The sequence below is a fragment of the Vombatus ursinus genome, unplaced genomic scaffold, assembly GCF_900497805.2.
Source record: "Vombatus ursinus unplaced genomic scaffold, bare-nosed wombat genome assembly UNPS02014799.1, whole genome shotgun sequence".
In the NCBI taxonomy this organism is placed as follows: Eukaryota; Metazoa; Chordata; class Mammalia; order Diprotodontia; family Vombatidae; genus Vombatus; species Vombatus ursinus.
In genome coordinates, this window is record NW_020954577.1 from 50967414 (window position 1) to 50991524 (window position 24111).

Below are 24111 nucleotides of genomic sequence, written 5' to 3' on the forward strand. Positions count from 1 at the left end.
AACCCACTGTGTGACCCCAGGCAAATGATTTTAATCTCTCTCTCTCTCTCTCTCTCTCTCTTCTTTCCTCCCTCCCTCCCTCCTTCCTTCCTTCCTTCCTTCCTCCTTCCCTTTCTCCTTCCCATCCTTCTTTCCTCCCTCCCTTCTTTCTTTCCTTTCCTAAGCTTGCCTCTTGCCTCTCCCAATAAACATTTCTTAGCTGCTTGTCATGAACTCTTTTCAATGACTCTTGGGAAGTACGACTCATTTCCAGCCTAGGTGAATTCAGGCTCCACCCTGCAGGGCACCCCAGGTAGAACGCACCCCAGGAAGGCTGGCTTGAGGGGTCTCAGCCTCCTCTCCCCCACACGCTAGCAGCCGCTTTCCACATATTTGCGCTGTTCAGCTCTAAGCCCCTTATGGTCTCGTCCCCTGCAGTCAGGCAATCACCCTGTGGGGGTGAAGCCACAGGAACACAGCTTGCTTCTTATTTCCCTTTTATTTTGCAGAAGATGAAGTGAAAATCATTTCTTCACTTGAAACATGAGGGGGGATATTCGGGCGGCAGGATGTAATTACCCCTGCTGGGCTTGGGCCAGGCCAGTAGGGTTAAGTTGCTTCTCTTGCAGAAATTACCATCTGGTGTCTAATGTCTTCGAGTGGTCAGGCTGGCCTCAATTTACACCTCATCCAGAGGAGCGCGCTCTTAGGGGGGAATGCCGGTAATGGAATACTGGACCCTGTCATGGAACTGAGAGAAGAAGCCTTTGGAGCTCTAAGCTCAGCAAAGACGATGGGCTGGGCTGCCTAGCTGGTGACAGTCTGTGCCCCTGTTCTGGGGCATCAGGTGCCTGTGGGGATCTCTCCCTGCGGTGTTACACCGTGAACATCTTGACAGGTAAACAGCCTGAGGTAGAAAGGGCACAGAATTCTGCATCTTCTCCCACTGACAGCTCAGGCCAGATGTGTTCACAGCCTTTGGTAAGGTCAGGGTCAGCCTTTGCACTTATGATCAGCTGGTTTTCAAGAACCATTTATCCCTGGTCAAATGAATTCTTAAATGGTCAGCCCCAAAGACCTGCTAACGTGAGTAGAGTCAAGGGGTACAGTGGAAAGAACAGGGGGATCTGAGACAGAGAACTGTCTCTACCTGGCTTTGGGGACCCATGCAAGTGATTCTAGCTATCTTGGATTCAATTTCCTCTTCTATAAAGTGACAGAATTGGGCTGGACAGCCTTTGAGATCTCCTTTGACTCCCGGTCCTCTAGAGAAATAACATAACTAGCACAGCAAATCCCAGCCAATAATACCCGACTCCGTTGCCACCATTGTGATGGATCCTCCCTCCATTGGTGCAGACAGTGTTCTCTTGTTGCTTTCTCATTCCATACAACCCTTGCTATACAGATGACCACCCGGTCACTGATGACTTGGAGTGGTCAGGCTAGCATCGTTTTACACCTCCAACAGAAAAGCCCACTCTGGTTGTGGGGGAAGGGAGAGCACCTGACAATACATGGGGTCCACCCAACCTGCTGGGGCCTGTGCTCTAGCTCTCTTGACATTGGGTGAATCTGGAGGTGTGCTGATAAATGTTTCACGATGGACTTTCTGAAAACAAAACAAAACAGAAAACATGCCTATGACAGTTTACACGTAATCTGCATTAACTTTTTTTCCATCATAGCCTTTCTTAAGTCTAATCAGTCAACAAAACAATAAATTAAGCCCTGATTTGTGGAATTTACTGACTCCCGGGTGTAAATGCTCACCCTGAACAATGAAGAATCAACTTTCTCGAGTCAGTTCAAGCTGGCTCCAGCTCACTCTGAGTAGATTCCAGTGCAACGATGGGCTGTCCATCCATTTCTTGCAACGTAACCAACCCACCTTCTTTTTGGTCATGCAATCTTCTGCACGTGCATTCATTGGTGATAATATGTGTTAGGGTGAATGTCTCACGGTCTCATGAGAGCTCTGTTGAGGGAACTTTCCCATGGGAGTTCTAGCTTCTATCAGTAGAAGCTGAGGGTCACAACATAGTTGCATGGCAAAAATAAGGAAGTCTCCCAGGACCTCTCCTTTGCTGACATGCAGCTCCCACGGTTGGTTTGGCTCTCCTCTCAATGGGAGATGAGTCCTGACACTAGCTCCAGCAGACCTGATGATTGGCTATCACAGGGGGATCACGCTTTGAACAGGCATCACTAGGGCTATAAAAGACAGCTAACTGCACTCAATAAACGGAGATTCTGCCACCTTGCTGTCTCCCGCCTCATCCATGCGTCTCTGGGTTACAGAGCACTGAGCTGGTCTCATGCTCACCACTGCAGCGGCCGCAACAAATGTGCAGCTCACTCACACCCACCATGTATCTCTCTGTTGCTGCTTGGATGACCCACAACTTTAATTCTTCAGATACTACATGCTTCCAGGAGACAGACAATGGACTTCTTGCGGTTCCTTCCAGACTTGTGGTTCTGTTATCCTCTGAACAGGGGCATTTATGGCTTAAACATGACTTAGATTTTTACTGTTGATATGCACTTTTCCACGTGCTCCAAAGGACAATGGAGTGATGTTTGGTGGGCGTAAGTGGGTTGTAACCCATTTCCATTGATTGCATCTAACAAATGGCCTAAGCAACAGAAATATCAACCAATCAGCCAACTACCATTTGTTAAATGTAGCAGGCACAGTTCTAGGAGCTAGGGATACAAAGATAAAAAATGAAAAAAAAAATGAAGTGGTCCTTATTCCCAAAGAACTTATAGTCTATCACAGGACTTGTATTCAATCATATTTTGCCAAAGAGAGAATGTGTAATTGGAAAAGGAAGTGCCCCAGTAGCACGGGTTATGTGTATATATCCTTTCCTTCTCCTTCCCTCTCCAGTTCTAAAACTATGAACAAAGATCTAATCAACTCTACCATTGTCCCTAGATGGGGTGTGTCAATCTATTCTCATATGGTTCCACCAACAACTTTCCAAAGCAAAATATACTTTCATAGCCACCCCTCCCCTATGTGCAAAATCTCTTCCTATCCAAATGTAAGCTCCTTGAGGGCAGGGGCTGTCTTTGCTTTTGTGTTTGTGTTCCTAGTGCTTAGAGATTTTATGGCCATGTAAAAACACTTAATAAATTAATGTTCCTCATGCATTTTCATTCATATAACTAAAACGATGATGAGAGATGAATAAGCCTTTGTTGAGTAGAAACTTTATGAAGAATCTATAAAGGAACAAGGGCTGGGGGGCGGCGGAGTGGATAGAGTGCCATCCCTAGAGTCAAAAGGACCTGAATTCAAATCTGACCTCAGACATTTACTAACTGTGTGACCCTAGGCAAGTCACTTTATCCTATCTGCCTCAGTTTCTCATCTGTAAAATGAGCTGGAGAAGGAAATGGCAAACCGCTCCAGGGTCTCTGCCAAGAAAACCCCAAATGGGATCACGGAGAGTCAGACACGATTGAAATGACTAAACAACAACAAAAAAATGGAAGAACATGGATAAGAGTCACATGGTATGAGAGGGAAAGGAAGAGAATAAACATTTATTAAGGGCCTACTATGTGCCAGGCACTGTGCTAAGTGCTTTACAAATATTTAATTTAATCCTTATTTAATGAGAAGATATGGATGAGTGGCTATCTGTGCTAATGGAGGGAATGTCCAAGTGGATGGCATCAGTAGGATGTTAGAGAATTGAAATTATCTGTGCATTGCTAGGTTAGCAGATTTCAGCCTCTTCCATGTTTCTTTTAGAATGAATGAATTAATCTTTCCATCTATAGATATTTTTACACCCACCCACCATGGAACATCCTAAAAAATTCCTTGGTAAATGTTGTATTCCTCTACGTCTATCAACGTCAAAGACCTACTCAAGGGGTGTCTGGCACTTCTATGCCTCAAGAAAGTGTTGACGGCATCTTGGCATCCATGGACCAAGAATCGTCTCTGAATGAGTTCTGTTTGTAAAAACAACCGTGTTAAGCTTTTATTAGTCTATGATGCAAGTCCCAACATATCCTTAATATCCCCCTGAAACCTCATGATAATAAATTAGAAGTACCTAATAGCTCACAGAGCTCAAGCTGGTTAGCATCAAGAAATCATGGCCCTCCTACCAAGGAGCTTGTGGTGAGTGGGGGCCACTTCCATTGGGCCTTCCTGGAGTTCATCTCTAGTAATGGTGACTTCTGACAAGAGTTCTCCTTTCCTTCCTCATAAAAGGTGTAATCTAGGTTGACATTCTTGGAACAAAGGATATTTTCTCCAAAGTGACTTTTGGTGGCAGTGTTATTATGGTTTGTCCTGAGAATAGCAGACCGTTAACACCATACTCATACCTTGGTAAGGCTACTATTACTCCTTGAGGGGGTCCGGTGGACTGGCTGTGATGGCAGTCATGGGAGATGTACCAATGGATTTCTTAAACATGCTTTATGAATGGATAACTCGATCTTCGTTGGAGAGGGTGCCATTTGGAGAGTTTGTGAGCACCCCTATCCTCTTTCTCCCCTTCCTGCAACCCTTTCTCCCCAAGATTCACCTTCCACATAGGTCATGGTGGCTCTAGGGGGTCTCAACTTCCCTTGATGTAGCAAGTATGGTACAAATTAAGCTGTCCTGTTGGTGCAGGGAGAGAGGGCTGCCAAGCATTTCTTCTTCCTTGCTTTTATCTTCAAAAAGGCAGAATGGAGGCCAGGCCAGATGTATTTTATTTATATCTGATACAAACGCACACAAAATGTTGAACCAGGACTAAACACTATATTCCTTCCCCTCCCCCCTCAATTTGTTAATGTACTTAGAACTACGGAGATGTGTGCCTGCTGATTTCCCCATGGGCATTTTTGGCAGAGGCCTGTCTATGTATAGTCACGGTGCTTTCTTTCCACTTTCCTTTGCTGTATAATCCTTACCATCCTGGCAATAAAATGGAGGTTTTCTTTATAGGGCTTTAAGTAGGCTTTTCAAAAAAAAAATGCATCCTTTACAAAATGGATTTGGCTTCAGTTTTGAGCTGCTCATTGATTTGGAAACTTAACCAAAAGGTTCTTGTTTTCAGTGGGGACACTTGGGGCTCTGTGGCTCAGGGCGGGGGTCACACAAGAGGAGGGCTTTGTGGGTATGGCAGGAGCCCAGACAGAGAGACAGAAGGGAATGTTGGGGGCCTAAAATACAACCCTCTTGTTCTACAGTTGAGGGCGGTAGCAAGTGTCGTTCTGGCTCCCAATCCAGCCCTTGGTCCCAGGCCTCAGCCATTGTTCTTTGGGAGTGGGTAGTTCTTGGGTGAATTTAGAGGTGGAAGCCTTGGGCTGCCATGAGAAAGAAATGGGGGCAGGGACTGGACATGTGATTTAATTAGTGTAGGGCAGTCCCAAAAGAAGAAACTCCTTCCACCCAGAAAGGTCAGCCTTCTTTCTGCAACTTCTAGTCTTAGAGTCACGTAGAGTGCTCAGAGGTTGAGTGACTTGTCCAGGGTCGCAGAGCCAGTGGGTGTCAGAAAAGCCGTGTGAACCTGGCTTTTCCTAGCTCCAAGGCCAGCTCTCTATCTATCTCCTATGCCACACCGCTTCTAATAAGGGACCGAATAATGCCAATTAAGAAGAAAAGCATACTTGGAGACGAAGTACACGTGGAAGGAAAAATACATTAAAATAGAAAGGGAAAAATTCTTTCCAAATAAGCTGAAAAATTGAGTAATAGCAGTAGTAGTAGTTTGCAGTAGAAGTGGTAGTGGTAGTAATAGTAATAATAGTTAGTAATAGTAGTGGTAGTAGTAGTAGTAGTTAGTAGTGATTGTAGTAGCAGTAAGAGTAATAGTAGTAGTGCTAGTAGTAGTAATAGTTAGTAGTAGTGCTAGTGGTAGTAAGAGTAGTTAGTAGTTGTAGTAGTAGTAGTAATAGTATACTGTTAGTAGTAGTAGTGGTAGTAGTAGTAGTGGTAGCAGTGGTAGTAATAGTAGTAGCAGTTGGTAGTGGTTGTAGCAATAGTAGTAGTAGTTAGTAGTGTTAATAGTAACAATAAAAACAATACAAACCTTAAAGCTAGTGCTTTAAGGTTTGTAAAACACTTGATAAATATCTCATTGAGCCTCACAACACTATAAAGCGCTATTATCATCTCCATTTTGCAGATTAGGAAACTGAGGCTCACTTTTACCCTAGAGAGGTAAAATCAGACCCTGATTTGCCAGGGCCACACAGCTAGTAAGTACCTGAGGAAGGAGTTGAATCTAGGTCTTTCTCTATCCAAATCTAGAGCTCTATCCTGTCTCTTGAATCTCAGAATGATAGAGTATCAATTTGAAAGGGATTTCAGGTACTACCGAGGCCTATTCTTACCTGAATAAAATTCTTTCTACAACCTAAGCACCAGGGGGTCATCTAAGCTTTTGCTCAAAGACTGTGGGGAAGCCCACCACCCTCCATGACAATTCATTCCACTTTTGGGCAGATCTAATTCTTAGGAAGTTTTTCCTTATAGCAAGCTGAACTGGCTCTCTAGAATGCTTTCTTTTAATGTGTCACTGTTCTGAATGCTTCTACCAGCCCAGACATATTCTCCACACGTGACATTGCTGCGAGAATCAGGAAAGGGAATTCCAGATTGGGCAGAAGAAACTGGGACAATGCCTATGCCAAGCTGGGGCAGCTAAAGTAGATGGACAGGTGGGTGGTCATTTTTAGGTGGTAGAGGTATTCCTGAGGAGTCCTCTACAAATTGAATCACTCTATACACACTTGGCCAGCTTATTCTTTTCAATCCAATTTCAATTCAATAAACATTTGTTAGGTATCTATCAGGGGCCAGGCAGCTGCGACATTGTTGTTATTATTATTGTTGTGTTTGTCCTTTGTTCTCCAAGAGGACCATGGCATCAGGGAGATGATGACATGACATGCAATTGACTTTGATTCCAGGCAGCTGCAGCATAATGGCTAGAGAACAGACTCCAGATCCAGGAAGATTTGGGTTCAAGTTCCAGCAGTGACTGTGGGAAAATCACTTCAGTTGGTGTCCAAGGCAACTCTCCAAGACTGTAAGTTATGAGACGACTGCTTAGCTTCATAAGCGGCGTTCCCCATGCTGATGTACTCACTAGACCACTCTTCCACTGAAATCTACACCTGTATATAAAAATCTCCATTGAAAGCCTGCGCCATCTTGATTCTTGAAACTGTTGTGCACGAGCTGAAGATAAAGGCCCCCAAAGAGCCAAAAAGAGCCCTTAAAATAGAGTGGATGTCACCTGTGAGAAAAAAGCCACAATGTTACCCAACATATCAAGAATAGGTTCCTGGTCACTTCTTTCCCCTCTCAACCCCAGTCCAAGAATACCTTCATCCAAGAACACCTTCCATTCATTATATACATATACGTATGGAGTGTATGTATATGTATATACACATATATATATCTTGTACATATATGGTTATTTGCATGTTGTCTCCTCCATTAGCATGTGAGCTCCTTGAAAGCAGGGATTTTGTGTTTTTCTTTGTATCTCCAGCGATTAGCACAGTGGCTGGCTTAAAAAATGGATGCTGAATGACTTAGTGACAGCATAAGCAAGAAAATACAAGATATATTTATAAAGCAATACAATGAAATCTCGAGAGAGAGCGAGTGTGAAGAACTTGGCGGGGGGTAGGTAGGGTGGTCAGAATCCCCAGGCAATCTTGTAACATGACTCCATGTAATACACAAGCCTTCTGTCAATGGAATAAGCCACAGTTTTTGCATGCATCTTTATTCTTCTTGAAACTTATGCAGATGATGCTGGTGTGATTAATAAAATGCAAATTCACTTAAAAGTCTTACTGAAATTGAAGTAGTTTTTTGTCCTTGTGTTTTCTCAATCAACAGATACTAAAAATGGACACCATTATGCATGGATCCATGGATTTTTCCAACATCACAAGGGGGTTCTTGTCCTTGAAAAGGTAGGAAACTGCTGACCTTGTTTGTTCTGGCTTCCCAATGGTTTTTTACTGGAAATCTCTATAAACTGTGTCTAAAATGACTTTCTAACTTTAATTTACTGGGATAATTTCCCATTGCTAGTGGATATCAATGATTTTGAGTCTTCATGATTAGAAAAGGAATTCAGAAAAGAGCAACAGTTTGTGTGTGATGATCGTCTTTGTTGAGCTGAGGAGATGGTAGGAAGCTGGCAACTTCCTCTGGGGGCACTGGGCTCCCCCTTGCCCATTAGGATGAGAGGCCATGCACCATGAGAATCATCTCACTGGCTTGGACAGCCAAGTGTTTGTTCAGGAAATGTCATTAAAGATTTGTCTTTTCAAGAAGTGACGGATTAACTAACAAAATAATCCATTTTATTGGACAAATTGGTTTGAAAGAGAGGGCTGCTGGCCGGCTTCCAACACCAATAATACTATTAACAGCAGTGACAGAATTGATGGTAAATTAGCCTCGTGTGAGCCTTGAGTGACGGGACTGGCTCTCAGCCAGCCTAGGTAAGTAGGACGGCTCTCAGAACATTCTCCCTTTGTTATTCTATTTACCGTCAGCATTAGGCGGCCACCTAAGGGCTGTTAACATCTCATGTTGTAGAAATCTGAACAGGTAGAGAACGGGACAGATTTTTAAGGGGCAGCCTTTACTAGCAATCCATCTTCCGCACAGCTGCCAACTTTGCCGCTAGCGAGGGCAGAGCGCGCTACCAGAGAAATTATGTCCCAATCAGAGTATTTGGTTAAAACTATATTTGACAAACTATATTTTTGAAAATGTTGTTTTCTTTTTCTCCAAGATTTGATTTCTAGCAGGAGGGATTTATGACAAGTTGACTTAATCCCTGTTTTTGGGAGAAGTTGAAGGCATTCTTCTGTATAAACAACAGAATCTTGTGTATGTGAGGGGAGAGTGGGCAGCGGGTTAGATGTCAGCAATGGCTTGTGGGAGAAATCTCACCAAATAACTTCTTAACGCCATCTGTGTGCAGCATGAAGCATTCTGGGCTAGTTTCAGAGCTAATTATCCTCTATATGGACTGGCTGGTTTCCAGCACTACCTGAATGACTTTCGCTCCAGGGTCCAGATTGCCCGTGTATTCACTTATTAAAACTAACCGCTGTGAAATCATTCACAGATCTTGCAAATAATAGATGGTGATTTATTTATATATTTTGACTAATAATCTTGACTTGTCACTTCACCTTAAAAATATGATAAACGGGCTGGAAATTTGAAGAGGGAGTTGTTTGAGGTATTTATAACACAACTTCCTGGAGTTTTTGGATTGCTTATTGTTTTTGGATTCATTTTTGTCAGATTTGTGTGTGTGTGAGTATGTGTGTGTGCACGTGTGTGCATGGAGAATTTTTCCAGATTCTTTCCCAATATGTCAGAATGATGTTATACAGAGAGGCTTTGAGAGATGCAGTCTGCAGGAGGGGCAGTATTTTCATAAAATTTAGTGCATTAGCAAAGAGGAATAATGAAAAATGAGGCAGGAGAGTGTTTTATTAATATAACTTTTCTTTCTCTTGCTTAATAAATGTCCACATGGTGTAAAATGAAGGAGGATTTTGTCAGCTGTCCAGTTATTCTGATCACGGTAGACAGACAAGAGGTAAAAGGCCAACTCCCAAAGTAAACATTGGAGCCTGTGTGACCAGGTTGAGCTGAGTTCACAGACTCTTCTACCCTGTCCTTCCCCACCTTCTATGAACATGAACTGAGAGCTCGGCCAGTTATTCTGCTATTTCAGGTTGAGAGCCTGATTGCTGAAAGAGAATTTGACTAAGATTATCTAGGTATAGGATTGGTTGTTTAAATGGATTGAATTCACTGATTAATTTTCCAATGGACTTTGCCAGTGTAGACTGGCAAAAAGAAGTGGTGAGCTGACAACACGGTGAAGAGATGAACCTTTGATTGACATTTGAGCAGGACTTATGGTCCATTCAAAAGACCAAAGCAAGCTTCTTTTTCTTTTCTCACTGCTACGTGTGCGAGAGATGAGGAGAGGTCTCTGGCCTTCCCCATCTCAGACTCTCCTGTGGCCCACAAATACAGGCTCCTTTGTTTCTTTGCATTTGTACTTTGCAGAAAAGCTAGAGTATGGCCAAGGTTTACTGGAGGCCAGAGCAATGGGGAGCGGACAGCAGAGGGAGGCCATGAGAATTTACATGCTTGACCCACCCCAGTGGTGACAGAAGTGCTGAGACAGTGTCTCATCCTTTGGCCATGGTATGTTCGGTGGAGCTGTGCAAGCTGCCACCCTCAGCCCATTCTCCTCTCACATACGCAAGATTCTGTTGTTTATAAACACCAATGCCTTCGACTTGTCCCCAAAACAACGATTGAGCCTGAGCCCATTCCCCCCAGGGATCAGTGTAGTAGAGGGGAGAGTGTGCTCCCAGGTGTTGGGGACAATGCTTACACTTCCACTATTATTATATATCTTGTTATATTATATATTATATATAATAATATATATTATCATATATCTTAGTAAATACTCCTTTGTAAAAGCTAATTGGTTAGATGAAACAGAGGTGTTAAGCACACCCAATTAACATTGGGGAGAGCATACTGGAATGGGGGCTTGAGCAGACATTAGAGAAAGACACCCCCAAACCCTCAGAAGCATTCTTAGAACCCTGAGGGGGGAGACATTTCTGGTCACTTGATTGGTCAGTAAGAATGGGAGGTGGGATAAGGAGCCTCAGAGCATATAAGGCAGTGTTCTTTTTTTCACCTCTGGCACCACGGGATAGAATTATCTCTTCATGGATACTTGGAGCTGGAAGGGAGCTCAAAGCTCATCTTGTCCCACATTCCCCATTTGCCGTGTGGAGGTCTGGTGTTAATGCAATGTGAACCTGGGTCTGTGTGAGAATTTCGAGGCTCACGGCATTTTCCTTTCTAAACTTTCAATTAAGAAGCTATATGATTACCAAACATACTTATTGTGTGTCAACATTGGAAAGTTGGAAAGTTGGCTTAATTTTGCTGCCCTTTTCCCCCAAAATGGCCCCACAAAGCTGCCAGTGCAATGTTCTATTATTATCTTACAAGGACTTGTGACCCCATTAAGTTGGGAGATGCTGAGCTAGTCTGAACTCTTCCTTCTACTAATGAGAAAGTGGAGCCCAAAGATTTGCTGATCTACCAAGGTCACTGTTTGGGGGGAAAGCATGACTGCTGATACAAGTGGAAAGATTTACCCAGTCCCCTCATGGTATAGACACGTGTGATATAGGTGAAAGGGCACTGAATTTGGAGTGAGAACCTGGGTTCAAGTCCTGACCTTGCTACATCTTTGCTGGGTGATATTGGGCAAATCACTTTATCTTTACGTGGCCTCAGTTTCCTCAGCTGTAGAATGAGGCAGGTTGGACTTAGTAGTAGTAAATGAAGTCCCTTCCAGTTATACATTCTCTGATAGCCTGGAAATCAGGGCTCAGTTACCAAAGCAAACAAGTCTCCAAAATGTTCAGGTTCCAGAGCTGATCAGGGAGTATGTGTGATTTGTCTTTTTGTCCCCTTCAGGGCTGAATGTGTCACCCTGAACATAGCAGAGTCACAGAACATTATAGCTTAAAGGGGCCACTGGGGCCATCTAGATCAATCTCCCTCCTTTTACAGATGGGGAGACTGAGGCACAGAAGTTCATATATTTAGAACTGGAAGGGATGTCCAATAGAAGGCCATCTAATTCAACCCCTCTCATTTTACAAATGAGGACATTGAGGCTTCAGATAGGTCAAGGAACGTCCCCAAGGTCACCCAGATAGTCAGTGACAGAACTGGAATTCCATCCCAGGTCTTCTGACTCCAAGTTCGAATGCTCTATTCACTTTGCCGTTTGGTTACCAATAAATGTTGATCTCTCCCAGCTGTTAGTGCCTCCCATCCCGGAATTATCTGGTACCTGTTTGTACTTATGTAACAAACAGAGCCTCTGCTGGACCTAGGGGCATGGTGGGTAGATCCTGTCCTCTCTACAGGGGCCCCCAGCTCTGGCTCCATATGTATGATCCAGATGCAGACCTGGGGGAGTCTGCCCTTTAGAGGGAGACGCCAGGCTCTTTTTCTCCAACTTTCTGTCTCTAGATCCCTGTCCTAGAGCTCTGGGTAGAGCCCGTTAAAGCTCAAGTTTGGCTCTTGTGTGGGGTCTCCCCAAAAGGGAGTAGTAGACACTCAATATACAATGTGGATTAGGTATTGTTGTTCAGTTGTTTTCAGTTGTGTCTAGCTCTTTATGACCCCATTTGGGGTTTTCTTGGCAAAGATAATGGAATGGCTTGCCATTTTCTTCTCCAGCTTATTTTTCAGATGAGGAAACTGAGGCACATAGGGTGAGGTGACTTGCCCAGGGTCACACAGCTAGTGTCTGTGACTGGAATTGAACTCAGGTCTTCCTGACTCCAGGCTCTGTGTTCTATCCACTGCAGGGCCACCTAGCTGCCCTAGGTCAGATATAGAAGAGCTATTTATTTCCTGAACCTAGAAGAAATACTTAAAACACAAAGGACTTACCAGAAAGTATACACTGAGAAAGGTTTAAAGATGAAAGAGGGACTTAAAACTCTTGCTCTCCTCTCCCAAACAGCTGACACTGAAGACACAGAGCACTTTGTGCAGCGGTATTTTCCTTTTTTCTTGGTTCATGCACCTCAAAGTCCATGTTTTCTGGCCAGCTGGGCCAGGTCTCCTGTCCATGCTTTCGCTGCAGGCCATCCTCTCCCCCCACAAAGCTCTGTCTGTAGTAGCTGTGAAGCAGCTGCCATCAACCAGCCCCAAGGTAACTGCTCCTGAAAGTCCACGGCTCAGGATCACTGGGCACCTGTGCTCACGGACAGAACATGAAGCAGAAGTGGCCTTGGAGGAAGGGTCAGGGAGGCCCCCGGAGAGCTCCAGGCCACGCATTTCACAGAGAGGAAAGAGAGAGGAGCTTCCTATGTGACCAGCACTGGACGTAGAAGGAAAGCAAAAACACAGCTCTTGCCTTCTGAAAACTCGCATTCTAAGGAGGGAAAGAATATGCAAACAACTACGTCCATACAAGACGTGCACAGTGTACACTATGTCTGAGGGGAGGGGGACAGCCATTAAGAGCCTGCAGAAGGCAGGGTTGGAGCCGAGTACTGGAGGAATCCCAGGCAGCCAGGAGATCATTCTGGGCAGGACCGGTGACCAGTGGAGAGCCGTGTGAGGGACAGCCAGCAGGGCAGGGAAGCTGGACCTGAGGGACACCCTCCTCGCAGAGAGGAGTAAAGTGTTGGAAAGGTGCAAAGCCCCTGCGTGGTAAACATGTCCCGTTGGCCCTCCTGGGTGGGTTGCTAACCCCTCCAGAGCAGCTGTCGCCTTAGTGTTGTCTTTGCATCTTCAGCCCCTGGCATGGTGCTTAGCCCTTAGTAGGCATTTTAAATAAATCTCTGTTAGTCTTTTTATCCTGCTCAGGGCTCACTTTGTTGTGCTTAACATAGCAGAGTCACAGAATGTTAGAGATTGAAGAGCCAGCTAGGCCAATCTCCCTCATTTCACAGATGGAGAGACAGAGGCACAAAGGCTCACATATTTAGAACTGGAAGGGATGTCAGATGGAAGGTCTTCCATTGACTAAATCTAAAGAGAAGTGTTAACTGGTTAAGAGGAAAATCAGGCATGTGGGCCAAGAAACTGAGGCAAAGGTTAGGCTCCTGTGGCTAACGTCCCGGGGTGGGGATGGCACCCTCACCTGAGGGGTGAAGGACTTTAGAAAGAAATGTGTAGCACTGTAGCACCGTGGAAGACTATAAGCAGGGAGAGCTAAGTCTGAAGGGATGGAGTGAATCGGGGTCTGCTCACCCAGCCCAAATCCAGCGCAATGGATCGCAGCCTGAGCTTTACCTCTCCCCTGTGCTGGGCCCATCAACGAGGCAACATGTATGTTATGGCTTATTACATGTTGGGCATTGTGGCAGGGCCCTAGTCTGGACAGAAAAGACGACTGGCATCCTGCCTCCTTCCCAAATGTGGAAAAGACCCCGAGCCTCGGGAGCTGGCCCCAGTGTCATTATCCTGTTTTCATTTCACCCAGGCCCAGGATCTGTTAGCACTCATCACCTTCGGGCTGTGAGTGCAAGCAGTTCATTGGAAAACAAGCCTGCCAGCGTGGGCCCGCAGGCCTTTCTCACAGTGGTGCGGCAGCACAAATCTGAACATGAATGGGAGCATTGTGTGAGGAGGGCCACGCGGTGGCCATGGGGAGGCCCCACTGCCTAGGAGCCTGCACTGTGAGCAAAGTTGGCCTACACGCTGACCTCTTTGGGCCCAGCCCAGGCACTGTTTGAGGGCGAGGAGGAGGAGAGGAGAGCAGTGGGCGTGGGCAGCGTGGGTCTGTGCACCTGTGCAGGCCAAGTGGGATGGACTCACCCTATGGCATGTGGCCATCACTGTGATTTCTCTATGGTAGGGGTCTCAAACCTTGTGGTCGATGAGAACTATGGTGGTTTTTTTTTAAGTTTCCCCAATTCTTGAGATCACATGGGGTGAAGAAACTTGACGCTCCAGTTTGCCCTCCTCTTTTTCTTCCACCTCCTCCCTATCTCATCCAAGCTGGAAATATGGCGGCCACTCACAGGCTCCATGTCACCGTTGATCAGCACAGAAGTTTCATAACCTAATTATGACCTGCTTTGTTTCTGACCTGGGCTGGTTCATCTCTCCCTAGGTACCTGGTGGTCCCCTGCCCCCGGTGCTCACTCTATTGGTCTTGACTTAGTGTGGATGCTGGATTGGCTTTAATCCCACTCTGCAGTGGAACTGAACTCAGAACTCCCAAGCTCAATCATTTGCCAGCATCAGCTCCCAACAGCAGGGATTCTAGGGTTGTGTTATCAGTCTGGCCTCTATCATTAGTCCAGTGAAATGTTCTCCTGTTAGACTTGGCCCAATATTCTAGTCCTTCACTTTCCAAGGCTGCAGGTTGACAACTGAACCATATCATGGAATGACACCGTGGAATGACCATTAATAGTGGCCATTAACTGGTAAATAGCAACGTGGCTGAGCCCTAATAAAGAGCAGCCAAGGTTATGGGCATAGACCTTCCTCCTTCATTTTGGGGGCTATCCCACACTGAAACTTTTGTGTTTTTTCTGCCTCATGTCCTTCTGGAATGATGCCTAGGGGAGCATCTTTGGGAGGAGGGAAAGAATCATTTTCTGGAAGACAGTACTATTTTAATGAGTACCATTTCATGTGGCAAGCCCATGAATATGACACTAGAGTGTGACTGAGCTGATATGGGATTGTGAATGAATTTTGATTTTGTAAAAATGATAATAAAAGTCCTTCAAAGAAACAAAAGTCAGTAAGACTAATTGAGGGAGAATGTCCTTATTTAGTGAAGTGTGCGAATTATGAGAGGCAGCATGGCGGGTGGAGCCTGGAAGACCAGCATTCAAGTACTATCTTTGACATGTTAGTTGTATGATAACGGGTAAGTCACTTAATTTCTTAGCATTTCAGCACCTCTTTCAAACTGTAAGATGTAGGACAATTGCTGATTAGTAGAAGAAATTCCCTCATAGAAAGTTTCTTATACTAATGACATTATAGGTTTGGCTAAAGAAAAATCTAAATTATAGAATATTTGTAACAAAACATACCAACCGCTAACTAAATATTTTCCCCTAAACTTCCAACGTAATTCATCTGTATTTAAGAACCTCATTATTTACTCAATTTACCCATTATGTGCCTATGGCAAAAGACTCCTCAGCAGACTAAAGTTCTTTTAAAAATAGTTCCTTCTTTTAAACAGGTTAGGCATTCCCCTTGCAATCCTGTTTACCCATTACCACACTTCGCCAACTAGCTTCTTACAGATAGTTCAGAGGGAAACTTCAGTCATATTAACACAAATTACAAATGTGTCTGACATAATATGACTTCACCGATCTTATGTTATACTCAACTATTTATTCATCAAGCATTTGCTAGATTCCTCTTGTGTGCATACCATGATGCTTGGTGCCCTGGGGGTGGGGAAGTGGGAGTACAAAGGAATTTAGGGTCCAGGGCAGGGAGGCAAAACACCCACACAGGAAACCTCTAGCAAATGATTACCAAGCTTCACGCCCACAAGTGCAAGGTTATATACATGGCATAAACAGCAAACACATGTGCTTGAGGGACAGGAAGCAAAGGAGAGATCAGAGCTGGTCAAGGTCACTCAGGAACAATTTCTGAAACTGGACTAATTTCGAGGTAGGTCTTGAACCCAGGAGAAGTCATCAGAGCAGGAGGAAGAAGTTTTGTCAATTGTGGTTGATGTTATAAGAATCCTTAAATTCTGCTGTTTGTACAAGAAAGCACTTTAATGAAACCTGCATCCATTCAGGTTTTCTCATAGGTGTCAATGCCTTCCCCCACCTGCAGTAACAGCTGGGGTTCATCAAAGAGAATGGTGGGAGGGGAGAGGAGAGTTAGTGGCTGGTGCCTGTAGAAGCTCTTTGCACTTGGGTTGGATGAATGAAACCCATTGTCCAAGGCCCCCACCCCAGCTGTCCCTTACCTTTGATCCCAGACCCTGCACGTCAATCAGTCAGAGGGCAGAGAGAAATCCACCTAATCCAGAAACCCCATTTTACAGATGAGAAAAACTGAGGCCCAGAGAAATAAGATGTCTTCACCAATAAACTTGACTTTTCACTTTGGCCCAAACTTTGCCAAAACCTCCTCAGAAAGAATGCAACTTCCTTGAGAGTAGAGATGGTTTCCTTCTTTTTGTGGCTGCTGCAGTGCTTAACTCCTAGTAAATCTTAACAAATGCTTTATTGATTGATACCCAGATGTTTCCAAATTGCAACATGGAGCCATTTTGGATGGACAACTCACTTTCTTGCTACTGCCAGGGTATTGATTGATCTCTCTTGGATTGTATTGACTCATGACCTTGGTGTTGGCCAACAGAAGCTGGGGCTAGACTCCCATCTCATTCTTCTTTTCATGTTCCTGAAGTGGGAACCTCCCCACTTCTATGTCCAGAGAGGCGGTCTATGCAGAGGACATAGCACTGTATCTGAAGCTAAAGGACCCGGGATTAAATTCTGGCTTTTCTGCATATTATGTTGTCTCCTCCATTAGAATTTGAGCTACTCAAGGGCAGGGATTGGGCCTTTGCCTTTCTTTGCATCCCTAGTGCTTAGCATGAATGCTTGGAATATAATAACTATTTAATAAATGTTTGCTGACTGATTGGCTGAATCTAAGCAGTAGCTCTCTGAGTGGGGAAGTGAAGTTTGGGGAAGTGAAGTTTGGAATTATAACAGGGACAGACACTGGATTTTAAAGCCATGGCATTGGAAAGAAAAGTTATTCCCAGGGTTTTTGTGAAAAAAATTACATGAACATAATGTGCTTGAAACTTTCCCAAGGAAGAACGATGATGAAATCCAGTAGATGAAGAGAAAAGACACATGAATAGGGCAGATGGGGGATGGAGGGCCTGACCTGGAGTCAGGAAGACTCATCTGGCCTCAGACACTCACTAGCTGTGTGACCCTGGGCAAGCCACTAAACCCTGTCTGCCTCAGTCTCCTCATCTGTAAAATGAGCTGGAGAAGGAAATGGCAAACCACTCCAGTATCTCTGCCAAGAAAACTCCAAATGGAGTCATGAAGAGCAGGACATAACTGAAAACAACTCAACAACAACTACAATAAGTCCACAGAAAGGGATTTTCCGAACCTTTCTTGGTAAAAAGTTCATGGTCTTTTTCCTTTGGATTAAAGTAACTGCGGACAGACCCTAAGGTCTGTCTGCAGACTAGAAATAATGTGTCCATTCCAATGTACGCATGTGCATGTATGTTAAAAATCATGGCAGCAATGGTGCCATTGTTAGGTGACTGAATGATTTGGAGGTGCCAAAGTCTGCTTCTGCTTGGGTTCTCCAAAACATGAACGAGGGGTAGGGAAGCGACATGAAGGGTTTTGATCGGTCTTCTTTCAGAGCACACACAGCTGGTCTGGGGCTCCACTCCTTAGCCCCATTAATTAGGAGGCTTTATTCTGCTCATGCTCAGGCTTGCCACATGTGTTCTGAGACCAGGCACCAAACACATGTGGCTTGGAGACTTCTCTGGAGACTGGGGAGGGGGGCACAAAAGAGCTGAGTCCCAGAAGTCTACACAACTTTATTGAATCTACATGAAAACAAATAATGGCACATAAAATGACTAATCAGTAGCCTGTCCATCTCATAAAGGCCTGCCTTGGCTCTGGGCTGGATCAAGAGTCCTTGCAAGAGTGACTGAGTAGAGACTTGGAAATCTGCTCAAGGGCATGGCCTTTCTAGAGGCTTAGTGGAAATGAATTTGAGCAGGAAGAGGGGTAGAGTGGAAAGACTGTTGCATCTGGAGTCAGGAGATCTGGGTTCAGATCATGACTCAGCAACCTACCTGGGTGACCTGGGTCCAGTCATTTCATTTCTCTGGGTCTCAGTTTCCTCACCAGTAAAATGTAGGGATTCTATTAGCTGGTCTCCAAGGCCCCTTCCAACTGACAATTTTTGAAGGTTACATTTTTTTTTTCAGTCATGGTGGCGGCAGTGATGGGAATTATCACTAGAGTGTGGCAAGGTCAAGAGCAAGTTGACTAACCTATTGGAAGGCTAGTGCTTACGATTAAACATCTATATTGAAAGATTTCTTGCCGCTCCAGAGACCTCCTACCTTGGAGGAGCCTCAAACTGCCTGGCCCATAGTAGGTACTTTGTAAGTGTTGGTTGACTGATACACATTTCTTCTGCTGAAGGGGGCAGAGGAATTCTCTGCCAACCATAAGAAAAGGGTTGCTCCGGGAGGCCAGGATATAATCTCCAAGTAGCGGCACTAGCTTAGATATGATCCTCCTGCATGTAGGGAATGGACAAGATGATCTCTTGGGAATATTTCTAGGCCAAAGATTTGTCACTTTTGAAATCCATGGGACTAGAAATGGGAAAAAAGGGTTTAAAAGTCCTTTTCAACTCAAGCATGTATTTAGCATCTATTATGTGCTAGCCACATTGCATCAGGCAAGAGGGATACAAAAAAGGAAGAGGAAGATGGAGAAGAAGGAGAAGAATGAGGAGGAGAAGGGGAGAAGGGAAAGAAGAGGAGAAGAATGAGGAGAAGAACGTCTCTATGTTCAAAGAACTTACCCTCTGTGGAGGTGGGGGACAATAGGTATACGTTGAAGTAAATGCAAAATATACGCAAAGTCATTGTGCGATATGGGGAGAGTGTCGGTCTAACGTGAAGGGAGTCTGTTCACAGTAGAAGGGAATTGCAGAGGGTACAGCTGCAGAGGGAGGGTGAGGGTGGCGCTGACCTGGATGGTAGCGGGAAGCCAGAAGCAGCAGTCAAGGAAAGAACCCGTTGCCAGCTTTCAGATTTGAGCCCTAGGTCACTAGGCTGTATGCGGGAAGGCCTTCTCTGTGCTCACCTCGTGATGCGAGCTTTAGTCCTTCAGTGAAGGCTAGCGCTGGCTGTAGACACTATTTTAAGACTCATCACTTTTTCTCTCCCGGTTTGTTCATTATTTGAAAGTCTTGCACATCACCCTGATGTTTCTAGCAGTAAAACTCCCGTAGTACTTTTCCTAGAAGAGGAAACCTAAATAGTGGCTTGTCTATTCCAGGGCTCGAAGGATGGGGGGAAACGTTGAAGATTTTGGGTCTTTTCTGTAGGGAGAATCAAAGAAAACCAGGGAGGGCATTGCCAATGTAGCCAGTGGAAAGGGAGGCAAGCGCTGGGATCAAGCAGCATGGGAACGGTCAGGAGGGACGCCAGAGGCTGCCCAGTTCACCTCCTTTAGCTTTCAGAGGAGGAAGTGAAGGGCCAGAGAGCATAAGGATGATGCTCAAGGTCACACAGTATTGGGGGCGGAGCTCAGGTTTGAACCCAGTTGCCTCCCACTCTGGGCCCTCAAAGCAAAGGAAGTGAGGTAGGGAAGGGGGGTTGCCATGCCAGGCCTCAGAAGGTGCCTCTGATGCCTCCCAAATGGCCAGAGGCCTCTGCATGACCCCAAAGAAGATCCCTCTCCCCATTTCTGCCAAATTCCGATTCTTTAATTTCTCCTTGAGATTCTTAAATCATCCCTGGCACGTCCAGTACCTGGAAAGCCACGGGGGCATTCTCTTCTTTTCCTCCCATCCTTCATTCCTACCCTGCCCCCCCAGGTTCCCCATTTCATGAGCCCTCCCTCCCTGCCCAGGCTCCCCTGCCCCTCAGCCCACAATGAGCAATCAGAGTCTATGAGGGTCCGGCACTAGCACTTTGCACTTATCACAGATGAACGCTTACGACTTTTTAATATCACAGGCATTTCCTCCTCCCCCTTCTCTCTGTCTTTTTTGAAGGAAGTGGAGGGCGGGGGGAAGCTTTTCAGGAGAAATTATGTAACTCTAGAAAACAACAGCCAACATTTGAGAGATCCTGTGACAGTGAAAAGCCCTGATCCAGATGTGGGCCTTTGATTCTCCAAAGAAATGGGGCCGAGTAGGGAGAGGTTGGAACTGGGTAAGGAACTCATTAGAGCCACGAGGATTTTCCTTCTAGCCCAGCCAATGGTTGGAGGAAGTCGGCTGAGGAGTACAGAGGGAAGCAAACTTACCCGCTGGCCATAAAAAAGAGAGGACTATTTTCCCAACCTTTTGGATGCTGGGCTCATTTTCTTCTTTGATGGGGTCTCTGAACACTTGCTACAGAGCTTTGCTGGGATGCAGTAGTGGGGACCAAGAGGACGGTGCCCTTGGAGATGACATTTCCCCTTCTCTGGGGCACCGATGCCCAATGAGCAAGTTGAATGAGTCACTTGTGGATTTCATTTGAGAAATCTGACGTTTTTCTTTTTTAGTGTGAGGTTACTGCTCATTTCCATGTTTTCAGTCCCGTCACCATGAGGACTTTTCAGGCCACCCACAGATAGACTGTTTAGCTTTGGCAAGGAGTGAAGACCAACATTCATAAATTACATTCATAAATATTTAGTGTACTTAGAGGGTTTTTTAAAAAATATTTTTTAAAGGAAAGGGAGGAAAATCAAGGCTAGGGAAAAAGCAGATTTATCCAAAAGGAAGAAAAATTCCTTTATCAGATGAAATCCTTAAAGAGTTTGCAAAACAAAACAAAACAAAAAAGGAAAATGGATTGTTGGTTTTAAGGGAAAAAACAAACCACCACCACATCTTCCATGAATGTGGCTTGGAAAAAACCCCTCTGTTTCAATAAACTTTGGGAATGAGGTCCCAAGAAGAGCAGGTAGAGAAATAGTGGATTCAAGATTTGATGAAAGGAGGGAGAGGATTTGAAACTGATAGTAAAAATTAAAAAAAAAAAGCAAGATTTGATGAATCCCAGGGATAAGGGAATCAATGATCTAAGAGAATATTGTTTGGGGGAAAAGCACTGGAGAATGAATCAGGAAAGCTGGCTTTTCTTCCTACCTCCAGTTACTGGGGTAAAGCCAGTTCATCTCTCCCATTTCAGTCTCCCCACAAGCAAGGGAGTGGCAGTCTTCCTAATACACGTGTACTTTTTTTTTTTTTTTTACAGAAAACTGGGTTCCAAAAGAAATTTGAATTTACAAAAGAGAAGAAAAATGAGGTGGTGATTGTTTTCCTAAGAATCTTCATTTTCTAACAGGAATGCTTTCATCCCCAGGGAAGGACAGATGATCAGATCATAGCCTTGGAACTGAAAGACTCATGTCAATATGACCTTCATTTTACAGAGTAAGGAAACTGAAGACTAGGAAGTTGGAGGGGATCTATCCAAGGTCTCCTGGGCTATCACTGGAGCCATCACTTCAACCCTGGTCTCTTGCCTCCACATCTAGCATTGGTGCCACTGCCTGGCTCCAAATCCCCTGATGTTTTTAAAAAGAAAATGCTTTGGTTTCTGAAGGCAGAGGAAGGGACTGGGCAGGAGAAGGGAAGGATCAGCTTGATGTCACATCTTCTGACTTGGCATCCTAGCAGTCTCACCTTAAGCCCTTTGCTGACTGGGTGCAGCCCCCAGTGACTGGGCCCTTGTCTTTCTGTCCAATGCTCCGATGTTTGGCCTTTGACTCTAGTTGCCGATGTCCTCCAGGATAGGTCCCTGGCCTCTAGGTTTGTGTATTTCTGCCCTTCCTCCTGTTCTTCAGGTGTCAAGCTTACTTTCTGGACATATGTCCCATCAATCAACCGATGCTTTACTGAACACCCAAGTGTGGACCCTTAGGAGAGGCAGCGTTTGTGGTAGGTCTGGAAACGGAGGACCTGGGTTCAAATCCCACCTCCATCACTTCCTGCCTGTGTAACTTGGGTAAATTACTTTTCCTTCCCTAGGCCTCAGCCTCCTCCTCTGTCCATGAGGTTGGCTAGAGGGCTTCCAAGGTTCTATCCAGCTCTAAATCTACGCTTCCTTGGCCTCCGCTTGACCCCCCAGTTCTGTCTGGACTCCTGGTTCTGGCCTGTAAGTAAGACAGCATATGCATAGTTGAGAGACCTGGGGATATTTAGGCTGGAGAAGAAGACAGGAGAGCTGTCTTCAAGTGTGTGAAGGGCCATCACATGAAAGAGGGATTAGAGAGGTTTTCCTTGGCTCCAGAAGGCAGGAACTCGGAGTGGTGGAGAAGCTGCCGAGAGCAGATGTTGGCTTGATGGAAGGAAAAACTTCTGAACAATTAGAGGGGTCCAAAAATGGGAAAGAGGGCCTCCAGAGGTGGTGGATTCTTCCTCCCTGGAGACATTTAGGCAGGGAGCTGGTGACCACTGGGCAGCAGAGGGGATTCTTAGGTGGCTGTGGCTGAACACAGGGGCTGGAGTGAAAAAGAGATTGGGTTTGGGTTCCCCTTGGTGGGTGGAGTTCTGCTCTTAGTGCCTCTGAGCCTCAGTTTCCCCATCTGAAGGATTGCCCTAAATGATCTCTAATGGCCTCTCCAGCTCTGGGATCCTATGCTCTCTGAGGTCCCTTCCAACCCTGAGATTCTAAGTTCTTTGTAAACCAAAAAGTGATAAATAAATGTGACTGATTCCCCAGCCCTCTTCCTTCCCTTTCTTGCCCCTCCCCAATTACTTCACAGACATTTTGTATGGACTTATCGGTATAAGCATTGTTCTCTCCCTCCTCCATGTTAAATGGAAGCTTCTTGAAGGCCAGGGATGTTTGGGGTTTGTTATCTCTGACTCTGAGCACACATTTGGAGCTAAATAAATGCTTGTTAATTGATGGAGTGTCTTTGTCCATCTATGTTCTAGCTTAGTGTTCAACACATAGTAGACACTTAATGAATGCTTGTTGACTGGTTAATTATTTTTATATCTCCATCTCCTAGCACATGTTCAGCCATTTTTTCAATCATATTTGATTCTTCATTATCCCATTCGGTGTTTTCTTGGCAAAGATACTAGAGTAGTTGGCTATTTCCTTCTCTAGCTCATTTTGCAGATGAACTGAGGCAAACAGGGTTAAGTGACTTGCCCAGGGTCACACAGCTATCAAATGTCTGGGGCCAGATTTGAACTCATGAAGATGAGTCTTCCTGACTCCGAGTCTGGCATCTATTCACTGTACCACCTAACTGCCTTTATCTAGCACATAGTAGGTGCTTAATAAATGTTTGTTTACTGGTTGATTATTTTTATCTTTCCATCTTTTATCGCAGTGCCTGGCACAAAGTAGGCACTTAAAATATTTATTGAACGAATGATACCAATGCCTCTCTCTCTTGGGATTAGGCTGAATGGAAATCTTTCCTGTGTCTTTAGGAGTGGATCTTTCAGGATGGGGAAATAAAATCAGATACTAAAGCAGGAGTCAAATCCTGGGGTTCTTACTTGCCTCTTTCTATTTCAGCAAAATCAATCATTGTTGGGAGTATACCAAAGATGATTGAATAACCTTCCCATAGACCAAGAATTACTGAAAAAAGTAACTCAGTTTATAAAAGATCCCAGCCCCACGTGACTCTGTGGACACATTTCAACACTCCTAGAAAATAGAACAAAGATGTTTTGCTGTTTCGCTGGGTAGTTTGGGCCCTAGAAGGGTGATAAAAGCATTGGGTTATGAAGCAGGAAACATCAGTCCTAGCTACTTCTCCAATAGTGGCTTTCAGGGGGTT